The sequence below is a fragment of the Rousettus aegyptiacus genome, unplaced genomic scaffold (genome assembly GCF_014176215.1).
Source record: "Rousettus aegyptiacus isolate mRouAeg1 unplaced genomic scaffold, mRouAeg1.p scaffold_m13_p_3, whole genome shotgun sequence".
In the NCBI taxonomy this organism is placed as follows: domain Eukaryota; kingdom Metazoa; phylum Chordata; class Mammalia; order Chiroptera; family Pteropodidae; genus Rousettus; species Rousettus aegyptiacus.
In genome coordinates, this window is record NW_023416306.1 from 101,463,116 (window position 1) to 101,490,082 (window position 26,967).

The window sequence follows — 26,967 nt, forward strand, 5'->3', positions numbered from 1 at the left end:
AACAGGTTTCTCAAAAGACTCATTCTAGGAATTGTACCATCTAAATGTAAGTCACTGTATGTGACTTTAGGTTTTTTAAAAGGCAACTTGGATGGCTGCCCATTCTACTGAAATGATGAGGAGGGAGGGACCCTACTTTTTCTGGAGGCCATAGCATCTGAAATCAAAAGCATCAATTTGAAGTATTTCAAAATTTAAATAAGAAAACAGAAAAATAGAACTCTGTGATTAGTGAGATGTGGCCAAGATGAGTGTGCTAAAAATCTTCTTACCGTCAACTTATATTTTTAGCAAACCTCAGATAGTTCAGAGTCTATTGAAAATACCAAATTTTTATCCTCAAGACAACACTGATATGTTTTAAAGTACAAAACAATCTATTTCACAATGTTCTGTAAAGTAATTGGTGAGATTGTCCTTGCAAAATAGTTCATTTTACTTAATATATCTACCTATAAAATGGAAACCTAAATTTTGTTTATGATAATTTGCATTTCTATGAAATGTTATAATGCTTTTAATTTTTAAAAAGATGTATCCCTTTCAGAAAAATAATGATTCGGTATCAAATGATCTTGAAAATACAATGTCTTTGACTGTTTAGAGACTGAAATTTTATTAGTAGGCTTTTAATCATTTAAAACAATAAAGGGAGTATCGTCTATTCTTTTTCAATAAGACAAGGCAGTATTAAAACAAGACCATTCCATCAGAGAAGCTTGATTATTTCCTCAGTGTTTTAAATTATGCATATGATTGGTGACACAAATACATGTTTAAGTGGTTGCAAATTTAAAAAATCAATATTCCCAAAGAACTAAAATTATGCCCAATCATAAATAACAAATTAATTCACCTGCATATTTTGATCTACAACTTACCCCATGAACATGAACATTTTATAAAAGAGAAATATCTTTTCACATCAACTCGTGTTCATTATATTTCATACAAATATAGTTCAAATCAAACACAAGCCTTGTCAAAGAGAAAAAAATAGAACTGTCCTTTTCTTTCCCAGATGATCTAGTGTAAGATGTGGACTGCCATGTTACACCAAACCTACAGCAACCAGAACCCATTGTTCTCAAGGGAAACATAGTCAATGCGGGAATGCAATGGTGCACTCTGCAAGGAACGTGGAAAATAGCATATGTCACTACTGTACAGTACACAACAGACAATTATGATTCAACTGTCCAAATTATAATCAGTTTGACAAATGTCCACAAGCGTCTTCATTCTATTTGATATTTTCCCTAAGACAAGGCAATCACACAACCAGACAATTCCATCAGGGAAGCTTGTTAGCTGCTTAGTCTGTTAAACCCTGGTTGCCATAGCATCTAGAGTTGAAAAAGCTGCAGATTGGCATGAAAAAGCATGTCGACAATTGCCCTGTCACAGCATGCAAGCCAGGTCTGCTCAAAGGCAGCACACTACAAGTTTTCTTTCCCAGTTTGCACTACCCCATGCTGTTTAATAATATCCATTTACTGGTATTGGGATTGATCTAGCGCAGTGTAAAATTCACATCTAGTGAGACTTTGCTTTTCACATGGAGTGAAATTCTTTAACAAATGGGAGTATGGCAATTAATTTAGAAATGTAATACTGTATATACTATAAGAAGTATGGTTAGATTTAATAGAGAAACTGTCCAAAATTTTAATGCACAGTTCTTTAAGGAGCCAAACAGTTTTACTTGGCAATTTTTCAGTTGACTTTCTAGTCATTTCTGAACCTAGCTAGTCATACTTTGTAGATGACAGACAGCATTCAAAATTCAGTGGTACAATTTTTAAACATGTTTTAATCCTACCATAGTCATTTCTTCTTTATGGGCTTGCTATATAATTTAATTAAGGACATACATTTCTAAAATAACTATAATTTAATTAAAGATTAATATTGTGAACACTGAAATTATAGTCTAGAGAACAATGTGCACTAGTTTTTTTCCAGAGGATCATATACTTAATGGTGATAAATTACCATGTATTAATAAGAAAAAGTGGGTTTTTACCAAATGGTATTCACATCCCTGACAACTATCAAATTTATAATGTATATATTTTAAATCAAGTAAAGCATATTTACAAACAACGATTGGTAACTTACTGAAACTACAAAGAAATATGAAATTATCTACCTAAATTGTGAGACTTAGAAAATTTTTGTTCAGAAGTTTATATTTGGACTATTCAGTCTTTCCTTTTTCCATTATCTTCTATTCTAATGTGTCACTTCAATTAAATTTTCTTTCAATGCCACAAAGAAATAAAAATCTTAAAATACATACTTAAGAGCACAATTAACCTATCAAACCAATAAATATTTCAAATATAGATATTTTTCTATATTTTCTAAAATGTTTGTTGTTTCCATTGATATCTGTTGCTTTGCTCTCCTAATGTCAAAAATCATATTTAATAAGTAAAAATTATTATTTGAATGTTACATATAGAAAAAGTTAATAAATAGTTTATAAGAAAGAGAAGTTAATATTCATACTAAAATAGAGATACCAAAATGATTATTTTTTATATTCCTGAACTACGAAAGACCTTTTTTTCCTAAACAAGATTATCAAAGATTTTGACAAATAGAATAATCAAAGCATAATACCTTGAGTTTTATATATCCATATATGTCATTATGAAAATGGTGTCAGTGAGTGAGCCTCTTCTCCAGACTATAAATTTAAATCCCTCATTTTCTAGGAAATCTCAAAAATCTCAAAATCTTGGGATGAAACTTGGTTCACATATGGTGTCCATGAATGTGTTTTCTTATACCACATCTTCCAGTTTAAAAAAAAAAAAGAGAGAGAGAGAGAAAAGCTGTTTACTTGTTAAAGGTCTTTTTATAAGCTTTGATGACTCAAAAACACCTTCATTTTAACACATAGAATTTGGCAAAGAAGTTAACCATGTTACCATTTGAAAGACTTTGATATTTTGAAAAAGAGAATTAAAAACAACAGAGATTGAAAATTAAGTTGGCTTTTGTGTATAGAACATAATTTTCTCAAATATATTTTTTAGTATAAGGACTTACTACTGAAATTTATCTGCCAGAATACCATAACATAGCAAAGCTACAGTTATCCCAAATGAACAATGGTAAATAGAGCCACAAACTTTACCCTGGTGTATCAAGTTTAAAAAAAAAAATACTTTGGGTATAGCATTACGGTAATCTAAATAGAGAAATGTATAGGTCAAATAAAAAGTTTAACAGAAAGGTGTAATTAAATTTCTTCTTTTTAAACTTTTCTAGAAAGATTGTATTTAAACTTTGTTTCTCATCTCCTTAACTCACGTACAATACAATACAGTGCAATCTTTTAAGTTGGATTAAAGAAGGTACCACCTCTCAAGCAGGTTTGAGGATATGCATACTTTCCTACAGTCTTCAAAATATTCAGTTTTCAAAGCCCAAAAACTGGGTAGCATAGAAATGAGAGCTTATGCTTCAACTCAAAGTACTTTTGCTTTATTCAGGTTACTTCAGATCTTCCCTGTAGCTCAAATGCTGTCTTTGTCTGCAATTTACAAACAAATGTTGGTGTTTACAACTGTGCTGTGTTAATATTATTCATTCCTACTACATTTTTTAAAAAATTAATTATGTATAAACTGCATTTTCTTTTTGTATCTGTTTTATTTCATGTTCATGCTTCTAATCTGAAATTGGAAATTACATGATTTTTTTCTGAATTAGATTATTTCTTAGGGTATCTTTATTACTTTTAGACGTCCTCTACAAAAAAAAAAAATTTACCTTTCAATTTTTTGATTATTGCCAAATTGAAGTTTTATAAGAAAGTGTTCATAAACGTAATCTTCCATAAAAAGAAAAAAAACTTGATTCACTACCACAAGTGGTATCTTGCAATGCCATTAATTTTTTTCAAAATACAAAGTATCAGTGTCATAATAAAGATAGTACACTGCTTTACTTTGTAAAATAAATACATCCTATTTATTTCCAAAGTGAAGTACTACCTTATGCAAAATGTAGGTTTCACAAGATGTAGGTTTCACATAAGCACGTACATTCTTGTGTAGTTTTTGTTTTTCTGGGTGATTTTGCCTTATTCTGAAATTTTCTTCACCTGACTGAAAGCACATTAACTGCTAGATAGGCATCACACTGATGTCTCCATGCTGTAGCATACAGCCGTGAATTTGCTACGATCTGTTTAATCAGCAGTGTATTGATTTTCCGCAGCTTTCCTTCATTTTAGCCCCATAGCAGGCTTCTGTAATTTCCTTTGGACAAAGTGTAACCAAACTGTGCTAAGTGATGTTGATTTGCAGGCAAAAGTAAAGGGGTAAATATAAATTAACAAGCTATAAACATTTTACAAGTGGGGAGTCAATAAAAACAGTGTCTGCAGTTTCTTTTTTAAAAAAATGATTTGAAGCAGATTGTTAACAAACGTGTCCAAAGAAACTGACATGAGTCTGAGAATAATTTTTGCGCTTTGTGATTAAGAATTGATCAGTCTAAAAGCCTCGGATGCAACTGAATCACCCATAAGCTGCTGGCCTGAAAAGGCTCAGCAGGGGCTGGTATTTGTTTGTTAAACTCCCATGATTCCAAGTAGATAATTGGTCTGTGAAGTTCATGGCAGAATCTGAATTTGCTTTCTTGCTTCCCAGCTGGCTGAGCACTGGTTTATAGACTTCTGTGTACAAATTTAGCCAGCAGCAAACCTCACATCTTTAATATAAAAGGTGTTTTGTTGTGTTTTTCAGGTGCTGAGTGGAAAGCCCACACTCCAGAAGCTCATTAAAAGGGCCAAGTTACAGTACAGGTTTATTTCTGTCACAGCGTTTCTGAAAACAGTGACAAGGATTAATATGTTTCTTTAGTACTGGAAAAAGCCTGACACAATCCCTTGTGAATTTGATCATCTGTTTCATTGCCTGTATAAGATTCAATCTCCTATTATATCCTGAAGTTACAGCTGTAAACTAATGCCGGTAAGAATTTATAAGCTATTGCAGAAGCCTGGGGCGAAACTAACTGTTTTATTCAACAGTCACTTATTTATTTATTATTTATTTCATACCTCTCTCCTATCATCTTTTTCCAGGAATCCTCCTCAAAGTCAAAATCCTCTTGGCTCTTTGTCTGAATACACAGAGCAACTGTAGGGACGTGGGGAGTTCATGTTTCTAAGGAGCTTTCAAAAGTTTCTACAGATAGGTGTCCTGTGGAAGTGTGGTCTACCCTTAATGTTTTATAAAACCATTCTTCCTTTCCTTTCTTCAACATGGAAATTCCTTATTAAAAAGCAACATCCACACTAACATTATAATCTTTGCCTTCTGAGCAGTCATCTGATAAGAGGCTTTCTCTACTTGGTGGTGGCTGTGTTTCTGGGACATGATTTGACATGTGGTACATGCAAATACTAGTAAAGTGCAAACGATATCATAAATGATTCTATTTTACATCAAATTTGGATAGACAAAGAGCTATTTACCTTTTTAAAAATCAAAAATTATAGTAATATGCTATATGGATACCATTAAATGAATCATCTTTTAAATTGAGAAATCGCTCTCTCATTATTTGTAGAGAAATGCATATTCCTTACTTACCTTTGTTATTATGACAAATTATATCCATTAGAATTTTAGATTTAAATGTATATTCAAAATTTCAAGCTTTATGCAAGTACAAAATAAGATACAAACAGAAGGATCCCTAATAATCCATTTCTGTACACTTTTTAAGAGTTGGTAGAAATTATTGCAAGATTAAATTGAAGTACATTCACGCTATGCTTGAAATTAGACAAGCTTCTATTACTCTTAACAGAAGTTGTATGCCTAATTCCCTATGCACCAAGACATTGTAACCCATAATAACTGATTGTAAATACAGTATGTAACTAGCTAGAGCTGTATTTACACCTGCCAATTTGCTGCCCTCCAGCACTAAAAACAAAAACAAAATGGTAGCAAAAGAACTGCCAAGCAAAACACCCTCTGCCCCTCATGTACATTCCTTTCTATTTCCACAAATAGAATCTTTGCTTCTTGTTTTCCATCAATAAATTCAACTCTGGGATTTAAAATTAAGAAAAAAGACATTTGTGTGACATGATGATAACAAAATAATTGTTAAAAAGGTCATCTCCTTCAAACGTGGTCCCTTAAAACATTGTAAGTACTATAAGTGCTTCATTGCACTTTTAATTGAGAAGTAACACATGTACCATACGATGCATATGTTGCAATAGCAGCTATTTATTTTTACTGAATAGTAAATTTTCACTCAGTAAAAGCCCATGTGATTCATTAAAAAGGAATATATCATTGGCATATATTTTGGTTGATAAAGTTGCATTCTCTCTTTTTTTCCATCTCCTGAGTTTTTCTATCATGCCTCATTTACATAAATAATAACACAATTATTTGATTTTATTTTTTAGAAGCTTAAAGCATTTTGTCAACATTTTAGTGAGGTTTTCCCTACTAACTTGATTCAGTGAAAATAATTTCTGTTAAATGTTAGATAGTATTTTACCCTTCTATTGTGGATACAATAATTTGCATTATTAATGCATATATTACTTGCCTGTATTAAAATAGTAACATAAGGTGTGTAATAATGACTTGCATACATAATTATATGAATAATTTATTTATCAATAACATCTTCAATGAACTCAGTAGTTAATACAATATTATTGACTATATTCCCTACGCTGTACTTTACATACATGTGACTTTTTATAACTGGCAATTTGTACTTAATTCATTCACTGTTTTCACCCAGTCCCCCAAACCTCCTCCCAAACAGCAACTATCAGTTTATTCTCTGTATCTATCAGACTATTTCTGTTTTGTTTATTCCTTTATTTTGTTTTTTAGATTCCACATATAAGTGAAATCATATGGTATTTGTCTTTCTCTTACTTAGCATAATACCCTCTAGGTCCATCCATGTTCTCACAAATGACAAGACTTCATTTGTTTTATGGCTGAATAATATTCCATTGTATATATGTACCACTTCTTTATACAATTGTCTATTGATGGACATTTAGATTGCTTTCGTATCTTGGCTATTGTAGACATCACTGCAGTGAACATAGGGGAGCATATACCTTTTCAAATTAGTATTTTGGATTTCTTCAGAAAAATACCCAGAAGTATAATTATTGAGTCTTAAGGTAGTTTTCTTTTTAATTTTGTGAGGACCCTGTTTCCCATAGCGGCTGCACCAGTTCATAATCTGACCAACAGTGCACGAGGGTTTTCTTTTCTTCACATTCTTGCCAACACTTGTTTGTTGATTTATTGGTGATAGCCATTTTGACAGGTGTGAGGTCATATCTCATTGTGGTTTTAATATGCATTTCTCTGATGATTAATGATGTCAAGCATCTTTTCATATGTCTATTGGCCATCTGTATCTCCTGTTAGGAGAAATATCTATTCAGGTACGCTACCCATTTCTAAATAATATTGTTTGGGTTTTTTGGTGTTCAGTTGTATGAATTCCTTATGTATTTTGGATATTAACCCCTATGGAATGTATCATTGATGAATATCTTCTCCCATTTGGTAGGTTATCTTTTCATTTTATTGATGGTTTCCTTTAGACTTTAATTTAATACCAATTTTGTTCTTCTTTCTCAAGATTCCTTTGGCTATTTGGGGTCTTTCGTGGTTCCATATGAATTTTAGGATTATTTTGAATTCCATACTTAAATATGGAGTACGTTGAATGGCAAAAGAAAAAATTCATACATCTTAATTAACTTTTTAAGATTGTTGAAAACAAATGTTATTTTTATCACATAGAAGAAAATTGAGGGTTACTCCATGAATAACAACAACAAAAAAAAACTGATAGCTAAGCCAAGTTAGAACTCAACGCTCTTTAGATTTTATATCACATCTTAATATTTCATACCAAAGATTTATGATCTCCAGGGCTGGTAAACACTTATGGGGAGATCTGTGTCACTGGGTAAACTATAAGTTTCTGAAGGCAAAATAAATGTTTTATTTAACTTTTCACCAACTAAACACATATTTGGTATTCAATAAATATTCATCAAACTAAATAAAACTGACACTTGTAATACATTAATTGCCAATATATAGTATCTTAATAGAACATACTATTTCTTGTCACTGACAGCAATGTTGATCATTTTTTCAGATCAATACATTACAACTAGAAATTGCCACACAGACTATATCTTTTGTGCCTTCTAATGAGAAATGAGATGAATAAGAATAAAAATCAAAATGAAAACAATATCCGACATGCTATATTTGAATGTTGCATTACTACTATAAATAAAAAGATTAGGTATTTTAGGACAGAAAAAAGTAAAATTCTAAGAATTGCCTTTTTCTTTTCTGGTAAGCCTATAAAGTATAGAATCTTTTGAAAGTAAAAATATGAAAATAAACACAAGAAGAATAGGCATTATTGTTAGTTTTATGAAAGAGTACTAATCAATTCATATCATTCATTAGAAATTATATGTAAAAAATATGAAGTTCCAAATTTCTGTGTGTTTAATTTGAGTAAGTAAGCAGCATGGCCTTATATTTACCAGGGAAATCTATAACAAGAACTGTTGAGACCAAGACAGACATAATTTGTTAAAACAAACTTTGAAACCAACTATATGTAACTTTAGTCAGTTAAAAATTACCAAATGTTTCAAATAGCTAGAAACCTCTTAATAGGCAAAAGAACAACATTTTTATATTCAAAGTAGAAGAACATCCACAAAACTTTCTCATGGCTATTTTGGTCTCTCTTTAGATTTAGAAATTTTTCTACGATTTCTGTTTTCAGATATTAAATCTTAGAGTGTCAGGCATTAAGTTATGTAGGTGTATGATAGAAATATGAGACGTATTTCTAAGAACAAAATTTATGCCAACAATGTCAATCAGAAACTAAAAAGTTCTATTTATTGATGATGATTAATGACTATCCAATGTCTTTGTTGACTTTTCTTTGCAGTTAAGTGGAGGTCTCAAGTTTATTTTGGTAATAAAGCACTGTTCTGGGAAATAATCTTTAATTTTCACCTCTTGAGCCTTTAAGTTTTTGTTAAGTGAAAAATTATGCTTTGTTCCTTCAGTATTTTTTATTTTACATTATACTACATCTTTTCATTAAAAAATATTCAAACCAATGAACTAGATACATACTATAATGTACTGAAGTCTATAGCTGTTCTTAGTTCAAGTAACTTCATAAAGTTAGAATAAGTTAATAATCAATTGTCTATGAATAGAGTATTGCAGATTATACTGTATTTGTGTCCACACTGAACAAAATGAATGATATGTGCTTTTTAGCTGGCCCTTATTCATCCTTTAATTTTTTCCTAATTCATTTATTCCTTAATATCAAGCACATGACTCTATTCAGTTACTTTAGTCTTCATGCAAAGAATATACATTTCATTAATATAGCTGTCATCAGTGTAGGTGATATATCCTTGGGAATTTTATAATTAAAATATAAAAGAATATTAAATATTTATGTAGTGTATACATATACATTGATCTCATTATAACCAACAACTATGCCATAAATATGACACTTAGAATGAAACTACTTAGTTATTCCCAATCATAGACTGTCGAATTTATTGAGCTGTTTATTTTTAAATTTAAAATATGGTTATCTAATTAATTCTTATAGGAAGCTATTCCTTTGGAGAGGTGGAATTATAATATCAGGTAGAAGATTGGCCCAAGTGAATTGCCAGGTTTTCATCAACAATATTTATTAGTATCTTACTATATAAGGTATTTCGTATGGCAAGAATCCAAAGAAGAGTGTAGAGTGGGATTCTTGCCCACAGAGCATTTTAATATATATTGGAAGACTAGAACACACATCAGGAAGACTCAAATAGACACTTTTATTAATCAGAGTTACATAAATACCAAGAAAATGCCAAGTGGAAATGTAATCATAGTCAGATGGGATTAAGCATGAAAAAATTTCCAGAGAAAATTAGCTTTAAACCAGGTTTCAAAGTAATTAAGAACTATTTAATGGAAAAGAGAGAGACTAAATTAGCTCACCAGAGGGGAATTAAATATAATTTGACAAATATTGAAGGCCTTCTGTGTGCAAGGCACTATGCCTAGAACTTGGTTGATATACAAAAGAAACACTGTTCCTGCCCTCATGATCTCTCCATCTAGTGATGGAGACATAGTGGCAGAAAACAATGGCATGTACCAAGGCTCAGGGGCAGACACATGCATAAAATGCTCAGAGAATGAAAAAACTTTTGTTTGCCTGATGAAATTTCCATATAGAAGAATAAAAATGAATTAGTTATGAAAAGAACAGGAGTGGATCATCAGTTGACAGATGATCTTGAAGGCACGTGCATCAGCTAGAAACAGCTTCAGTGCTGACAGCTGTGAATCAGAAACTCCAAAATGTCATCAGTGTCCCAGGTTCCTTCTTTCTGCTCCATGATTCATAGTGTAAAACTCTAGAACTCATAATCGCAATATATCTTCAGCCAACAGGTTTTGGAACTATATTCCAGGCCAAAAGAAAGAGAGGAAAAAATGGTGACTGTACCATTTTCCCATTTCCTTTTGAGGACCTTTTATGAAAAACTCACCCTATAACTTCCAGTTAGATTTTTTTTGAACCATACTGTGACCCTAACTATAAGGGAAGCTGCTCTTATAGTTTTCCACTAGTCACATCACCACTCCCAACAAATCAGAGTTATGTGGTAAAGAAAAAGAGAATGAATATAAGATGGGCAGTCAGTAGTCTTTACCAGAGTAAGGTTGAAGAGTTCTTTGGAAAGCACTGAACATAAGCAAGAAAGTGCTGAAGAAGTATTTGAAAACAATAACTGATAGAGATTATGTTAATGATTGTATATAAAATAAGTTTTTTCTAAAGATTGGATGTAAGATTGTTTTTAGACTATTGAATTAGAGAGCTGAGATATCTTCAATTTAAATGGTTGTAATTAAACTCTAGAACTAGTAAACCTAAGAGATGACCTAAGGAAATAATCGTCAACATTCATTAATGAAAAAAATAAAAATCTGAAAGGATTGTGTGTATGAGAGAGATCGAAATAGGGAGAGAGAATCGAGATTTGCACTTAGGTGACAATATTTTGTTTAAATCACAAAGACTGTGATACAATTGTAAAAAATGGAGAAATTACAAATCTTTGAAACAGGAAGAAGGCAAAGACGCTTAAGAAGATAAGACACGTGAGTAAGTACTTTCTTCTTTTTTACACATATAGTAAGTCTTATAACAGATTGTAGAATGGGTAGAACTCCTCTAAGACTATAGCGATAGATGTAGAAATGGAAATATAGTGGACCTAGACTTCCTTCTAGCATGCACACATATGCACACACATACACACGCAAACACACACATGCACACTTTCCACATCTTAGCTAATTGGCACCCTACTCACTCAAACTAAAAATGTAGAATTCACCTTTTCTTCCTTTCCTTACCACTTGTATCTAATCGGCAGCATTTCCTGTAGGCATTACATCTGAAATCCTTCTTACCATCTCCACTACCACCACCCTAGTTTAAACTTCCAACAGCTCCTACTGGGCTTACTACAAGAGTATTCTATATGTTTATCCTGAACTCTTGTTCCATAATGTTGTCTCTTCCTGAAAACCAGAGGGATCTTTTTCAAGGATACAAATCAGATTATGCCGCTCGCATGCTTAAAACTGTTGAACAACTTTCTATTGCAATTAGATTTAAAACCCTCAGATTCAGTATTAAGGCCTGCCTACATAGCCATAAATTATCTAACTCCTCAGCACTCTTTTACTCATTCTTTTCACATTGACACACTTCTTATTTCTGTGGTACATTAATATCATTCCTACTAGAGTGTGTTCACACCGTTTCTCCTTCCTGCAACACTCTTCCCTCTAGATGATTACACCCGTATATCTAGCTCCTTATCCTTCAGGTCTCGAAGGTTTTTAGAGTCCAGCCTATCTAAAGTGGTTTCCTAGGCATCATCCCTGTTTTCTTTTCTTTATTGTCACTTTCACTAGCTAAAATATGTATCTTATTATTTATTGTATATTGTGTCTACCCACTAGAACATAAGCTCCATAAGTAGGCACATTATCATGTGAATTATTATTTCCCTTCATTTAGAACAACTCTTGCTTCAAAATAAGCGCTCAACAGACACTTGTGTAATGAATAAATGATTAGAATGCTATTAAAAGATGTCCACAGCATTATCTTTGAAATGAGGCAAGTTTTGGACTAGCTGATGAGCACCAAGGAGAAATATTTATACTCTCTTGCAATAGCAAAAGTAATGCTGTGTAGCAGGAAAACAGAATACTATGTATAGGCTGTTCTAAGACATTGTTCCACAGTATACAGCAGACAGAGAAACAGGGTATTCAGTTTTCGAATTTAACTAAAAAAGAATAATGGTCAAGACTGTAGAGTGTGGTAGAGTAAATATACAACCCAATTTACTCGGGATAGTCCCATTTTACTTCTATTGTCCCAACTTAATTATTAACTATGTCCCTTTTAATCTCAAAAGTGTTCCTTGGATTAAAAAATTATATGATCAACCTAAGTCTAGTATGCTAAAGAGCTATCCATGGAGTTCCTATAAGCAGGTGAAGAATAAATGGAGATCCCCTGGTAGTTTTGTATCACTTCACTTGCTTCCCTGAATTGTGGAAAAACACAGAATGTTTTCCAAAGGCACAGGTCTCCAAAGGATTGACATGGACTTTTCCACCAGCTGCTTCAGTGACTCTGCAATAAGCAATCATCCAGGGAACTCAGCCTGAGCTCCTGTGAAAGTATTTGGCATAAAGGAATTAACACTGCTACTTCTGATGCAAGAACAGCATGTACTTCACTGAATCATCAAGTCAAACCAAAGATGGAAGGAGTCCCAGAATGCCAGCTGGGCTAGGTTCCTGCTTTAGGAAGCTAAATACAAAAACATGATCTGGTATCTAAAGACATTACCTTAACATACAGGTAAAATGGGCCGTGTGAAGACTACATTACATAAATAAACCACCTAATGGTAAGACTTCTCTTCCACTGGATTTGTAGCTATAAGTCTAATAATTTTTCATTCAATTTTCTGTAGATTTCTTCCAACTCTAAGTTGAGAGAGAAATTTTTTTAAATAGACTTTATAGATTTTCTCTGAAAAACTGTTACAATTTTTGCCATAAGTAGAACTAATGTAGTAGTTAAGAATAGGTACTTGCTTGGTGCTTTACGTATATCAATTAATTCCTATAAATACTCCAAGAAGTAGATTCTATTATTATTCCTATTTTATATATGAGATACATGGATCCTTGTGAGGTTAAGCAGCTACCCAAAATTACCTAAATAGTGGAATTCAAACCTAAGCCTGCAAACTATGCCTGTACTAATTCACTGTGCTCTACTCTTAAGAACTATAACAGAAACACAGAGAAAGAATAGTTTTCAACTATGAAATCTAAAATAAAATTTTAAATTGCAAAACATGTTTGAAAATTATTTTCCAGTTTTAAAGTAGTTTTTAAATCATGATTTTAAAAAAGTGAAGATCTTTTTACTTTTAATTTTTCTATTTAATCTCTTGACTTTTCAAGGGACAGGCCTGCCAGTTTGGCCATAGTTTAATTTAAGGAACAATGGGACTATGAATAAATCTGTCCTTTCTGGCAAAAGTAGATTATAATGTGAAGAAGGAAGACAAAGCAAGACACAGGAGGTGTCAGTATGTGTTGTCTTGTCATTTTGGGCAAGAATTCAAGTAGTAGATGAACTGAGAAAAGCATATTAAATTTTTTTTTAAATTATACCGTCTATAATATCAGCACACAGAATACTGAAATATAGGTTCTATGGATGTTATCAACCTCTCCGGAGTTTGTACTCAACATCCTATTTGGAAAGAAATGGAATTAAAAGCTGTCCTTATACCAATATGGAAATATCCACAATAAAGATAAAAACTTGGTAGAACTGCATGGAAATAAAAAAGATTTTTCAGCGGCTACATAACATGAAAAGTAGTCAAGATTTCCCCTAACTTTTTGATGGGAAAGAAAGAAGATGGTTGTATTTATATTTAGCTACCTACAAGTGGGCCTGTGTGGTAAGATTCAAAATAACCCCACAACATAAGCTATGGTGTGGAAATTATAGACCAGGAGCTAAATGGAGAATGTGACACAGAATTGAAATGGTCTATAACAGTTGCAAGGCTGAGGTGAGACTTGGTTCAACCAGAAAGAAATAGTAGGTCCTAATCAAGCCAAGAGAATAGATCATGAGTTGTACCAGTGGCAGGATTCAGTATCATAGGTTGAAGGAATTCTCAGAAATGGCACATCTTGGACTGAGCAGGCTCTACTCCAAAGACAAGCTTAGACTAACCATTTCGAGCCAATCAGAGAAGATTCGAAGAATTCCAAGTCAAAATGGCCTGGCTACATCGGTTCTAATAATCCTAGTCTCCATCACAAGGAGAAAAGTCTATCTCTAATATCTCAATAAAAAATGAGGTCTACCTGAAATAAAAAATCAGAAATAAAGTATACATTTAAAGAAACTAATTAAATTATTGGAATACTTTAAGCTCATAGAATTAAATAAAATAAGGGTTTTATTGTTGTTGTTCAACACACAGAAAAACTGAATAAACTCTAAAAAGAGAAAAATAATTAAAGACTACTTTTCTCAACATATATGAGTATACTAAAATTAAGTTTAAAAATTAAATTTAGTAAGTTTAGAGAAACATGGCAGAGTGAGAGACGTCCCCAGATCTCTGCCCTTGAAACAATAATAAGATGAATATCTAAAACTCCACAAAAAACACCCAAACTGCAAACCAACATGTCTGAGTGTGGGATCTGCGCATAAGAGCTACCACAGGTCAGAATCCCGGGTGTCGGGTGTCGGGTGTCGGCAGTGGACTGGGAGAGAAAGAAGATACCACTCACAGCCTCCGGAGCTCCCTGTAGGAGGAGGGGGAGAGGGGAAGGTGTGGTAAGTTCCCCAAACAGCCCTATCTGGGAGAGTTGTGAGTTCCACGGATATGGTGGCAGGGCTCAGTCATCGGAGCAGAAAGCAGAGAAGCAAGACGGCAGAAAAACAGGTGATTTTTACCGGCTGCAGTTGCAAAACCAAGGCTGAGCCACAGCCTCCAACTCCCAACCCAGAAGGCCTATCCCCCATACCTTCCAAGACCAAACACCATGGAGCCCCAGGGGAATCAGAGCAAACGCTACCAAAACTGTTGCTAACTGATAGGGACTGAAACCGAGTGTAGCGAACATGATTAACTACCTAAAAGAAAATAAAAAGGCATTATTAGACTTTATATAAAGCAGAGATCCAAGAGGCTTAGACATCATCTGCTAGAAACCAAAAGAAAAGCACCTTCTTTTCAGCAGGCTAAAGAGAGACCTTTATATAATAAATCTTCTTTCTGGAAGGAAAGCAAAATACACTTCCACTAATGCCCGGGCGGAGAAATAGTCCATTAAACACTATGAACAACCAAGGTAACAAGACATCTCAGAAAGAAAGAGAAAAATCTCCAGAAAATAAGCTTCCAGACATAGAAATATGCAACTTAAATGACAGAGAATTCAGAATGGTACTTCTGAAAAAAATCAGTGAGTTCAGAAATGAGTCATTTCAACAACTGAATTGAAAAAACAACTAAATGAGCAGAGCAAAGAGACTGAAACCCTCAAAAAGAACAGAATAGATCTTCTGGAGATTAAAAAAAAAAAAATACTGCAAGAATTGAAAAATAAAATAGCAAGCTTGGGAAATAGAGTCGACCAAAGGAGGAAAGGATCAGTGATATTGAAGAAAGAAATCTAGAAATAAATCAGAAGGAGTCTACGGCCATGCCACCTCGAACACGACCTATCTCATCTGATCTTGGAAGCTAAGCAGGGTCGGACCTGGTTAGTACTTGCATGGGAGACCATCTAGGAATACCACGTGCTGTCAGTGTGTAAAACAAAAAAATTAGAAGGAAGAAGAGAGAAACCGAAGAATGAAAAATAATGAAAGAGAAATTCAAGAACTAGCTGATACCATCAGAAGAGGAAACATAAGAATAAATGGGCATTACTGAAGGCGAGGAAAAGGAGCAGGGACTAGAAAGCTTTTTCAGATAAATAGTGGACAAGAATTTCCCAAATCTAAGGAATGAGCTGGAGCTTGGAATTCAAAAAGTCATCAGAACACCCAATTATCTAAACCCAAAAAGGCGTTCACCAAGACACATTCTATTAAAATTATCAAAAATCAACAACAAAGAGAATTCTTAGGGCAGCCAGAGAGAAGAAAATGGTAACTTATAAAAGAAAACCCAGTAGATTACCCTTGGTCTTTTCAGTGCAAATCTTACAAGCCAGAAAGAAATGGAATCAGATATTTAAACTATTAAGTAAAAGAAACTACCAGCCTAGAATAATGTATACAGCTAAGCTCTCCTTTAGATATGAAGGAGAAATTGAGACTTTTCCAGATATACAAAAATTGAGGGAATTCTTCACTGCGAGGCTTGCACTACAGGAAATACTTAAAGGGGTCAGCTCACCTAAAAGAAAATGATAAAAAAATAAATAAATAATTAGGAGTAAAGTGACTATCAGGCAAATAGAAGCAGAGGAGTGCAACCCTTACTAAGAACAAAGCATTATAAGCTTATAAGAGAATTGCTATAGCAAGATAGTAATGAATGTTCATCATATATAGGGACAAATTGAGATAACAGTGACTGAAAAGGGAAGGATTCAAAGATCCAAATTTGCAAAGGGGAATGCAAATAAGGCACACGCAAAATGGATGACATACGTGTGTGTGTGTGTGTGTGTGTATTATCCTTTGCATATTCATAATGGTAACCACACATAGAAGATTCAGAACAGAAGTATATAACATAAAACAAGAAGAACCAGAGGGAAAACCCACAGAAGCCAGCCAAAATAAAGAAAGCAGAAGCACAAGGATAAGGAAGCAATGGAAACACTGAGCTACCAGAAAGCAAAAGATAAAAAGGCTATAAGAAGATCTTGTATTTCAATAATCACCATAAATGTAAATGGATGGACCTCACCAATAAAAAGGCACAGAGTTGAAGACTGGATCAAGAAATAAAATCCAACCATATGCTGCCTCCAGGAGACACATCTCAGCTCCAAAAACAAATATAGACTCAAGGTGAAAGGGTGTAAAATGATATTTCAAGCAAATGGCATTCAGAGAAAAGCGGGAGCAGTGGTACTAATATTGGACGAAATAGGCTTCCAAATAAAAAAAGGTAAAGAAAGATACTGAGGAGCATTTCATAATGGTAAAGGGAATCATGCACCAAGAAGACATAACACATTAATATCTAGGGAGCCCTGAAATATGTAAAGCAATTACTAACAGAACTAAAGGGAGAAACAGACCAAAACACTGTCGTAGTAGGGGACCTAAATACCCCACTGTCAGATATGGACAGATCATCCAAACAGAAAATCAATAAGGAAATAACATGCTTAAATGATGTATTAGACCAACTGGACATAATTGACATTTACAGAGCCTTCCATCCCAAAACAGCTGCTTATACATTCTTCTCTAGTGCACATGGAACATTCTAAAGGATTGACCACATATTGGGGCACAGAGAGAGCCTCAACAAATATAAGAGGGTTGAAATCATACCAACCGTATTATCTGATCTTAATGTTTTGACACTAGAAATCAGCTGCAAAATCAGGAAGAACCACAAATATATGGAGGTAAAACAACATACTACTGAAGAATAACTAGGTCAGAGAAGAAACAAAAAGAGAGATCAAGAGATACATAGAAACGAATGACAATGATAGTACAACATATCAAAACTTTGGGGACACAGCAAAAGCGGTCACAAGAGGAAAGTTCATATCATTACAGGCCTATCTCCAAAAACAAAAATGAGCCAAATAACCTAACGCGTCATCTTAAAAAAAATAACTAGAAAAGGAAGAACAAATGAGACCTAAAGTCAGCGGAAGGAAAAAAAGAATTAAAATTAGAGCGAAATAAATGAAATTGAAAAAAAAATTGAAAAAATAAATGCAACAAAGAGGTGATTCTTTAAAGGTTAATAAAATTGACAAACTCCTGGCTAGGTTCACTTAGAAAAAAAAGAGAAAGGACACAAATAAAATCAGGGATGTAATAGGGGAAATTACAACAGACACTGCAGAAATCAAAGGATCATATAAGAACACTGTGAAAAAGTTCATAACACCAAATTTAATAACCTAGAAGAAATGGACCAGTACTTAAAAAACACAACCTTCCTAGACTGAATCAAGAAGAATTGGAAAATCTAAATAGACTGATTAGCAGTATGGAAATCAAAACAATCATCAAAACCCTACCAAAAAGTAAAAGTCCAGGACTAGATGGCTTCACCAGAGAATTCTAACAAACATTCAAAGAACATTTAATATCTGTTCTCCTTAACTTCTTCCAAAATATCAAAGAGAAGGCAAAACTTCCCAACTCATTTTATGAGACTAATATTACTCTAATACCAAAACCTGGTAAAGATAACAGGAAACTACAGACCAATATCACTCATGAACACACATGCAAAAATCCTAAATAAGATACTAGTGAACCAAATACAGCAACATATTAAAAAGATCATACACCATTATCAAGTGGGCTTCATCCCAGGGGCACAGGGATGGTTCAATATGTGCAAATTGATTATGTGATACACTGCATAAACAAAGTAAAAAACAAGAATCATGACCATATCACTAGATGCAGAAAAAGCTTTCGACAAGATTCAGCACCCATTTATGATCAAAACACTTAATAAAATCGGTATAGAAGGAAAGTACGTTAACATGATAAAAGCCATATATGACAAACCCTCAGCCAATATTATACTTAATGGTCAAAAACTAAAAACTTTCCCTCTAAGATCAGGAACAAGGCAAGGCTGTCCACTATCACCTCTGTTATTCAGTATAACATTGGAGGTCCTAGCAAGTGCAGCCAGCCAGATAAAAGGCATCCAAATAGGAAATGAGGATGTCAAACTGTCCCTATTTGTGGATGACATAATTCTCTATACAGAAAACCCTAAAGACTCCACAAAAATGCTACTAGAAACAATAAGCAAATACAGTAAAGTTTCTGGAACAAAATTACTGTTCAAAAATCCATAGCGTTCCTATACTCTTAATAATGAAGCGTCAGAAAAAGAAGTTGAAAAAATAATTTCTTTCACAATTGCAACAAAAAGAATAAAATACCTAGGAATAAACTTAATGAAACATGTGAGGACCTATATAATGAGAACTACAAGACCCTATTAAAAGAAATCAAAGAATATACAAGGAAATGGAAAGATATTCCGTTTTCTTAGATTGGAAGAATCGACATAGTTAAAATGACCTTATTACCTAAAGCATTATACAGATTTAATGCAATCCCTATCAAAATCCTATCAGCATTTTTTAAAGAAATATAACAAAAAAATCATCAAATTTGTGGGTAAAGGGGATCAAATATATGGTAGCTGAAGGAAACTGGACTTTGGGTGGTAACCACACAATAGAATATACAGATGTCAAATTATAATGTACACCTTAAAATTGCATATTTGTATTAAGCAATGTTATCTCAACAAACTTAATTTAAAAATAAGTAAATAAAAATTAAATTCAAAATACAACTTGGCAAAATTTGTGAAATGCAAACAAAGCAATGCTTAGAGGAAAATTTATAGTTCTGAGGACATATATTAGAAGAGAAGGAAAAAGTCATAAATCAGTAATCAACCTTCCACTTAAGGAAACTAGAAGAAAAGAGCAAAATCACTCCAAAGCAAGTAGAAGAAAATAATGATAACTAGAGCATAAATCAGTGAAACTGAAGACAGTAAATCAATATAGAAAATCAATAAAAGTCTAGATTTTTGAAAAATATGTATAGAGTATAACTTCCTCAGCTTGATAAAGAATAATAATATACTACAGAAACATTATACTTAGAAGTAAGAAACTAGCTGCTTTTTTTCCAAAAAATGGGGAACATGGCAAAGATATCCCCTCTAATCATTCTTACTCAACATCTTACTGAAGTCCAAAATAATGCAATTATACAAGAAAAGAAAATGAGAAAATGAGAGGCATACAAATTGGGAAAGAAAAAATATACAAAAATTTATTGCTTTTTCATATGTTAGCAATGACTATTGGAATTTAAAATAAAAAACATGAACCATTTTTATTAACTCCAAAAAAAAAAAAAAACAGGTGTAATACTAAAAAAAAAAAAATGCTGTAAGTTCTATAGGAGAATCAATACAAAATGCTGTTGAAAGAAATGAAAAAGATCTAAATAAATTGAGAGAGATTTCATCTTCATGCATAGGAAGACTCAATATTGTCAAGATGTCAGTTTTCCAATGAAAAATCCAGTAAATTAATAACAACATTTTCTGAAGTTTATATGGAAAGGAAAAAGACCTAGAATAGCCAATTCATTACTGAAGAACAAAGTCATAGGATTGGCACTATCTGACTTCAAGACCTATTATAAAGGAACAGTGATTAAAACACTATCAACGAAAGAACAGACAAATAGATCAATTTAATATAATAGCACAGAAATAGGCCAACACAAATATGGTCAACAAATATTTAGCAAAGGAGCAAAGGCAATTCAAGAAAAAATGCCATTTGGTGATCACTTTGTAAGTTATATGAATGTCTAATCATTAAGTTAATGTTTTACACATGAAACATACAATATTGTATGTCAACTATAATTGAAAAATTATAAAAAAGAAAGGATGCTGTTTTCCATAAATGATGTCGGAACAACCAGATACTCTTTTTTTTTTTTTTTAATGAATCTGGACTCAGACCTCGCACCTTTTACAAAAGTTAACTTAAAATGATTCAAAAAAAAAAAAAAAAACAAAGGTAAAATGCTAAACTATAAAATTCCTAAAAGAAACAAGAAAAAATATAGGTGACCTTGGATTTGGTGATAAATTCTTAGATACAACACCAAAAGCATGACTTCATTAAAATTAAAAACTTCTGTTCTGCAAAAGACACTGCTAAGGGAATGAAAAGCCAAGCCACAGACTGAGAAAAAAAATTCTTTGCAAAACACATATCTGATAAATAACTTGCATCTAAAATATAAAAAGAATGCTTAAAACAACAATAAGAAAATAAAAAACTAAATTAAATGGGCAAAAGATCTGAGCAGACACCTCACCAGAAAAGACATGCAGAGAGAGAATAAGCATATAAAAAGATGTTCAACATCATATGTCATTAGGGAATTATAAATTAAAACAATGAGGTACCATTACACACCTATTAGAATGACTAAAATCCAAAACATTGACAAAACCAAAAGCTGGCCAGGATGTTGAACAATCGGAACTCTTATTCATTGCTGGTGAAAGTACGGAATGATACAGCCATTTTGTAAGACAATTTTGTAGTTTCTTACAAAATTAAACAGACCTACCAGGCATATGATCCAGCAATTGTGCTCTAGGTATCTACGCATATCTACATAAAAATCTGTATGTATATAGCAATTCATATTTGCCAAAATGAATAAACTGATCCACCCATACGATGGAATATTATTCATCAATGGAAGGAAATTAATATCAAACCAAATATCAATAGTTGTCAGAGCATCAGAAGAAGGTAAAGAGAGATGAATAAGTGAAGCACAGAGCATTTTTTTAGGGCAGTGAAACTATTCTGTATAAAACTATAATGGTGAATACATGATATGCATTTTTAAAACTCATAGAACTGTACAACACAAAGAATAAATCCTAATGCATGGATTTTAGTCAATAATAATGTATCAACATTGGTTCATTAATTTTAACAAATGTACCACATCAATGCAAGATGTTAAGAGGAAACTGGGGATGGGGATGATGGGGTGCATGGAACTTTCTGTGCAACTTTTCTGTAAGCTTAAAAATTCTCTTAAAAGTAGATATGCACCTGACCATGTATGTTTATAAGAATCTCTATGGTGGCTGAGATAATGAAGATAAAAGTATTCCTATTTCAGAATTTGTCAGGAATATGATGAAGATCTCAGGTGCCTGGAACTTGAACAACTTACTGTATAAATAGAGATAAAGATAGAAATATTGATACAAAGAGAGATAAAGACAGAGCAAGGATTACAAAGTTCTCCCCAAGATAAAGAAATCATGACATAGGAAATGATAAACATAGGCCAAGCACAAAACTATCTCAATAATAGCTTTTTGTGTATGACTTTGGAATCATCTTTGTTTTCTCCTGCATCTCTCATGTATAATTAAATCACCAAGTCCTGTCAATTCTAACTCGGTTTGCCTGTCCTCTTGATTCTCACTGCTACTTTCTTCATCAAATCTCACATAGACTTAGCCTTTTAGCTCAGTAGTTCACAACCTCTGCAGCACAATAGAATCATTGATTCAGTGGTGTTCCCACACATTAGTATTTTTTAGAGTTCCCGAGGTAATTGTAACATGCAGCCAAAGCTGAGAAACATTGTTCTAATTGACCTCGCTGCCTCTGTTCTCTATCTTCATTAAGGCTTATTTCACAATACTTATTTATCTTTCTAGCATACAGATTTTTAAATATAATTATTTTTGTTTAAAACACTTCCATTACTTTTCATAGCCAGGAAAATTCCAAACAATTTAGGATTATACTTAAAGTCCTTCAGACCTCAGAATCTAATCAACATTATCAGTTTAATATATGCCCTTACACAATCTGGGGCTCAGCCATTACTAGAACATACCATTCTTTCTTATGTCTAGTCTATACCACTGGTTCTCATACTTTGGTGTTCATAAGTAAAGTATGAGGAAGAGCTTATTAAACATGCATAGTCCAAGTACTGCATTATAAACCAAAATGATCCAAATGAACTTCCTGCTACAAAACAACCACATACTTGATAGAACTTAATTATCTATACATTGCTGAGGTCACAGGAAATGGAGAATTACTAAGGGCACTCCCTGTAGGGGGAAAATATCAGTTTGCTGAACCTGGAGTGGAGTGAACAAGCAGCAAGTAAATGAGAATTAAGAAGCTTTTCTGAAGGTAAATGTCAATATCAGGAATGCTATCAGCAAAGTCTTGAACAAGCATCAAGGAAGGAGAGGTGAACCCCAGGCTCTTGCATTAGCAAATGGCTCTAGAAAGAAGCTTAAGTAGTTTCAGGTTGATGGTCTCCTGCCATCAGGAGCTAACTTCAGGGAAGGGGACCTGAAACATAGACTCTTAACATGGGAAAGAAACTCTAAATAATTAAATGCTTATTTAATGAAGGAAAGAAGACAGAGTTGGTACTGGGAAGAAACTTAGGCTTCAACAGTAGAAAGAAAGAAATACAATCTGCTCTAATAAGAGGAACTGAATGCACACAACATGTTATATAGTTGCACAGAGATATCCAAGATTCTCACGAATTTAGATCAAACAAACGAGCACTTAATCGAAGATCCTCAAGCATGCAAGAAAACAAGCCATCATGTGTGAATCAGTAGAAACAATAAACAACAGATTTATTCCCAAGGATTTCAGATATTGACATTCTGGGGATCAAAATATAAAATTTCTAAGAACGAAATATTTAAGAAAATAGAAGATACAATCACAATGTTATCAACTGTTTCTTCGCTTAACATTTTTTCATAATCATTTTTCTCTGTCATTAAAAATTCTTTTAAAATATTTAATAGCTTCATATGTCTAGATCAGAAATTCCATAACCAATCCTCTATTATTGAATACATGTGTTAATTTCACTTTTTGGTATTCTGAATAGCGCTGTTTTAAGTTTTGTTTTTGCGCTTGAATCTCTGCCTGAATTTCTTTTCTTTATTTAGAAAACTTACAATTGTATTAGTTTGCTAGGGGTGCCATAACAAAATACCACAGATTAGATGGCTTAACAACAGAAATATTGTCTCCCCGTTGGGGATGCTAGAAGTCTGAGATCAAAGTGCTAGAAGGGTTGGTTCCTCATGAAAGCTGAGAGGAAAAGATCTGTTCTAGAATTCTCTCCTTGGCTTGTTAGATAGGTGGCATCCTCTCCCTGTGTCTTCACGTTGTCTTCCCTCTGTCTGTGTCTGTATCCAGATTTCCTTCTCTTGTAGGGACATCAGTCATATTGGATTAGGGCCCACACTAATTATCTCACTTGTTGCCATATTGGTCTCATTCTGAGCTACTGAAGGTTAGGATTTTAACATATGAATCTTTAAGGGTACACAATTCAGCCCATAATAAATGGCTCTGAACATTTTTAAATGTGTGAATGCATTTAATCAAATAGCCCTTCATAAATGACTCAGAACAGTCATTTCCAAAACTGTGTAAAGGACTTAAAGTGAAGTTACTCCTGTAGTATGTCCTTTTAAATGAATACATGCAAAGTAACTCCGAGAAATTTCACTATTTTGAAAATGGAGAAGAGTTCTATATCAGACACTGACTCTCTGTTTGAAACATATTCGAGGACAGAATTTATTTATTATACATGTAATTTAGTAAAAACTCTTGCCGAAACACAGCCTGAGTTCTCTTTTCTGAGGGGCATGGATTATAATTACATTATCCCAATGTTTAATATTAATTGATCTTAAAATAATATATATATACACAATATAGTTTACAAATATGTTATAGCTTTTTACAGATGAGACATTTTAGACCAATTTCTCAAATGTTTCTTCTGCCATATTTTGAAATGCTACTTGCAATCAGGCAATAAACTGAAAGGCGACTAAAGACATCCAACACAGCTGCTAGAATAATCTTCCGTAAATGTTTGGATAACATCATTCCCTCTCTTAGAAAGCTATAGTGGCTTTCAACTACTTTTTGTTCTAAATATGAACTTCGAAATATTTGCTACAAAGTTTGGAAAAATTCAAACCCACCTTCCAAAACTATTGTTTTCTTTACCTGATGATTCACAATCCATTTTATCAGGTAACTGCTAAATAACTTCCATTTTATCAGATAACTGCTAAATAACTTCCAGGGCATGTGCATCTCACTCTCTTGGTTGACTTTTGGCTCAGCTATTGCTACCAACTAAACCTCTTTGCCATTAGCTGAAATTCCTTCTTTCCACTAAAATTCTTTTATAAAACTTGCCTACACCAAAGATCTTTTTCTAAAAACAAACAAACAAACAAAAGCAAAAATAAAAAATTTGTTTCATCAAAACGCTCCAAAAAATCCCAGCATTAGGCACATTTTAAGGCCTGTAAGTAGGAACATTTGCTCAGGTCTCATCTGACTTTTCAAAAATCTAATCCTTGTTAGTCAGGATGCTAGATATCTTGATTTTGTAAATTTTAGAAACATTTTCTAGTGTTCAAAATATTTTATATTAACTGAAATTATAGTGTACCCAGCATATGTTGTTCAGTGTTTTTATTTTCAATGATAAAATATTGCATATTATTCTCAAGTACTGTTGCTAGAGTATAAAATTACACAACATTTTTGAGAGAAATTCTGCTATATTTATCAAAAAATTTACAACACAAACTTAAATGCAACAGTAGGTTCCATTGGATACAGAAAATACATGCATACAAAGATATATGTTTAATGATGTAAGTAGTAGCATTGTTTAATGAAAAAAGTTATATGACAGAAAATTGATGGTACTTTTTATGATAATTTTAAAAATTAGCTATTTAGCCAATCATCTATTGTAGGACACTTCGGTTGCTTCCATGTCCTGGCCACTGTGAATAATGCTGCTATGAATATCAGTGTGCAGATATCTTTTCAGATATGAGTTTTCAAGTCTTTGGGGTAAATACCCAGTAGAGAGATTGCTAGGTCATATTGGCTAAAGAAGCTATGGTACATATATACAATGGAATGTTTCTCAGCCATAAGAAGAGATGAAATACTGCCATTTGTGACAACATAGATGGACCTTGAAATAATCATGCTAAGCGAAGTAAGCCAAGACAGAAAAAGTTGAAAATCAGATGATATCACTTATATGTGGGATATAAACCTAAAAGCAACAAATGAACAGAGCAAACAGAGATTCATGGACATGGACAATGGACTAGTAATTACCAGAGGGTGGGTGGGGGAGAGGGAGAGAGGAGATAGATGGGGGGGGGAGGGTGGATTAAATCATTTCTCCAAAATTAATTATTTAATTATTTTTTTAAAGGTGCATGGAAAAGAAGTTTAACTCCGATTTTTAAAAAATCGGCTATTTAGGAATGAGGTAGCTCTGTGAATGGTGGTAAGATAAAGTTTACTAGATATAGTGAAGCAAGTAAAGTTCACTGCAGAGCTCAAGATAATGTTAGGAGTCCTTGCTTCTGGGAAGTATGGTACTTTGAATTTCCATTTTTCAAATAGATTGGAGCATCTATTCTTATAGTATAAAATTCAGAAAACAGTTTTGCCTGCTGCTCTAGCGAGAGCTAGGCTGAATGGGGTGGAGACGGTAGTGGGCAGGCAGAAGGTGAGTATGAGAAGTGGGCAGAGGAGAAGATGGAGGAGGAAAAAGTGCAGGAGGAGAAAGTGCAAACAGAAGAGGTAGGGGAGGAGAACAACAACAAAGAGCAAGAATAAGATTTACAAAAAAAGAGAGAAAGAACAGAAGAGGACATGAGAAGTTTAAGATACAAGCAGAGGAAGCTACATTTCGCAGACTGAGTCCTGCTCGAATCTAGCAACCTTCGTCCAAATTGTGCCATTTGTTCTATTAAGACTGTCATTGATAATGTGGAATTGCATGGAAAGTTTATCAGATTTATCAGTCTCTAAAAAGCTAAAGAGCCAGAAAATTGAGATTCAAAAATGGCAC

At 33.2% G+C, this 26,967-nt stretch overlaps 1 long non-coding RNA gene and 1 pseudogene across 4 annotated transcripts in view; both read left to right on the forward strand.

The window, feature by feature from the left end:
* LOC107513527 overlaps positions 1 to 26,967 on the forward strand; it is a 479,315-nt gene that overhangs the window by 439,391 nt on the left and 12,957 nt on the right. For all 4 annotated transcript variants that reach the window (XR_004956357.1, XR_004956356.1, XR_004956355.1 and 1 more), the window contains one exon: positions 4,767 to 4,994. This is a non-coding gene — a long non-coding RNA (uncharacterized LOC107513527). The remainder of the gene's footprint in view (positions 1 to 4,766; positions 4,995 to 26,967) is intronic.
* On the forward strand, positions 15,941 to 16,059 carry LOC118600878 (annotated as a pseudogene).